Raw genomic sequence first — 2,832 nt, 5'->3', positions numbered from 1 at the left:
TACCACGGCAAACAAAAATGTAGTGTGTGAATACCATGACATTACTGCTATGATAAAGAGTCGTGGCTGGCAGTGATAGGAGCATCAAGGAAAGAAGGAAATCCACTCTGCCTGGACGGTTGTGATCACGACAGGCTTCGCAGAGGAGGTGATGTTTGATTAGGGTCTTTTTCTTTTTACTCCCCGAGATGGAGTCTCACTCTGTCACCCAGGCTGGAGTGCAGTGGCACGATCTCGGCTCACTGCAACCTCCGCCTCCCAGGTTCAAGCAATTCTCCTGCCTCAGCCTCCCTAGAAGCTGAGATTACAGGTGTGTGCCCCACGCTGGGCTAATTGTTGTATTTTTAGTAGAGACAGGGTTTCACCATGTTGGCCAGGCTGGTCTTGAACTCCTGACCTCATGAGATCCACCCGCCTCGGCCTCCCGATTACAGGCATGAGTCACTGCACCCGGGCCCCTTTCTTTCTTATATGTAGCTTAAAATATAAACAGGCTTTCTATTGTCTTCTACCAACATTTAGAAGAAAAGAAAATATATTTTCTCCCCAGTCCTGTCATTACTAACATTAAATCTCCCAGATCAGTTATCCCACCACCATCCCCAACCATGAACAACTTCTGCTTTCTCAATTCCTTGGCTTCAGAAAGTTAATGGAATGTATCACAGAACCATCCTAATCTGGTTTACTACAATTTCATGCTAACTTGAACTGGATATTACTGCTGCTCAGTAATATTCATCCCGGATTTCTTAGCATGTTCTATATGTTAGTTTTTCTCAATCTTCAAATTGTTAACCTTAGAAATTACCTTGCTTTCACCAGAACTAACCAGAGTCCAACCAATTTGTCAATTAGGTGGTTACTGAGCACGGAGAACCTCAATGATAACAGTGATAACAGAAGTCATATTCCAGTGGATTTGAGAATGAATAAGAGGTGAAGATATAGAGACATTAGCACGGTCTGAGTTTTCAAAAAGCTTAGGTATAAATGTAAAAAGATTTCAATAAAGTGTCCCAGCACTTTTATAACCTGAAGGGAAGGAACCACTGGAAAAGAAGATAACAGAGCAATGTTCTGGAAAAGAAAGGAATGAAGGCCTACTGTGTATTAGACCTAGTATACAAATTCTCATTTAATTGCCATATAGACCTTTGGGTTAGGTAGCTGGATTACCTCCCTCCTAGAAAAGCAGGACTCTGAGGTAAAGGCTTTAAGAAATTTGCCAGTCCCACAATTAGTAAGCTACAAAGCCAAAACTGAAATCCAGATCTTTCTTAAACGTCCGGTGATCTTTGTATTATACCACACTACTTTGGACAGAAAACAAGAATACTAAATCATCAGTGATGGATGACATGAAAAAGAGGTAAGAAATGACAATAAATATGTAGGTAAAAGAAGTGAAAGATGATACAAAGGAATGGATTCAGGCTTTTTAGCCTCTAATATTTACGTCGAGTAGGAAACAAGGTTATCTCCTGAAAATGAGGGGGATGTGAATGGGTACAGTGAGCATGAGGTGAGTATAAAGGTTTGAAATAATCATTACGCATAATGGAAATGTCTGTGTCACAAGAGGGGTCAAAATGAGGTTGAAACCCCTGTCTTCCCCAATCCCTTATCTGAGAATAATCTCTCCCTCCTCTGCACTTCTATTACTATTCTTACTGTTCAGTATAGTACGAACTATAATAGAAATACAGAGCTGTATATGGGCTAGCTCTATTTATTTTCTCTACACCAGATAATTAGTACCTGGAGAGCAAGGTCCGTGTTTTCTGCCTCTTGATATGCCTCATGACACCTTCTTATGGTGCCTAGCCCTGGCATTTCTTTTCTGGATTTTAGGAAATAGTGAAAATGGAAAGACTAAGAGAACAGTGAGAACCAAGACATACACAGAGATGATTATGCTAAAGCATTGTTTGCTTCAAAAAGCTCACTGTGGCCAGGCACAGTGGTTTAAGCTTGTAAACCCAGCACTTTGGGAGGCTGAGGTGGGCGGATCACCTGAGGTCAGGAGTTCGAAATCAGCCTGGCCAATATGGTGAAACCCCGTCTCTACTGAAAATACAAAATAAATAAATAAATAAATAAAAATTAAAAATTAGCCTGGCATGGTGGTGTGTGGCTGTAATCCCAGCTACTCGGGAGGCTGAGGCAGAAGAATTGCTTGAACCCAGGAGGTGGAGGTTGCAGTGAGCTGAGATCACACCACTGCACTCCAACCTGGGCAACAGAGCGAGACTCAAGTCTCAAAAAAAATAAAAAGCAGTTTAGTATGACATAAGGCATTCCTATAACCTGGCCCTAACTTTGCTCTCTAGGCTCATCCTCAAAAGTTCTGCACATTCCCCACCTCCATGCCTTCAGTAATGCCTTTTCTCTCCTATCTTAGCCAGTCCAAATTTTTTTTGAGACGGAGCAGGATAACTGATCTGGGAGATTTAATGTTAGTAATGACAGGACTCGGGAGAAAATATATTTTCTTTTCTTCTAAATGTTGGTAGAAGACAATAGAAAGCCTGTTTATATTTTAAGCTACATATAAGAAAGAAAGGGGCCCGGGTGCAGTGACTCATGCCTGTAATCGGGAGGCCGAGGCGGGTGGATCTCATGAGGTCAGGAGTTCAAGACCAGCCTGGCCAACATGGTGAAACCCTGTCTCTACTAAAAATACAACAATTAGCCCAGCGTGGGGCACACACCTGTAATCTCAGCTTCTAGGGAGGCTGAGGCAGGAGAATTGCTTGAACCTGGGAGGCGGAGGTTGCAGTGAGCCGAGATCGTGCCACTGCACTCCAGCCTGGGTGACAGAGTGAGACT

General features: G+C 42.7%; 1 protein-coding gene across 3 annotated transcripts in view; it reads right to left on the bottom strand.

Moving 5' to 3' along the window:
* WDR44 (WD repeat domain 44) overlaps window positions 1-2,832 on the bottom strand; it is a 103,057-nt gene that overhangs the window by 57,544 nt on the left and 42,681 nt on the right. The window lies entirely within an intron of this gene.

This window comes from Mandrillus leucophaeus, unplaced genomic scaffold (genome assembly GCF_000951045.1).
Source record: "Mandrillus leucophaeus isolate KB7577 unplaced genomic scaffold, Mleu.le_1.0 Scaffold174, whole genome shotgun sequence".
Lineage (NCBI taxonomy): Eukaryota > Metazoa > Chordata > Mammalia > Primates > Cercopithecidae > Mandrillus > Mandrillus leucophaeus.
This window is presented reverse-complemented; position numbering and strand designations above follow the sequence as displayed.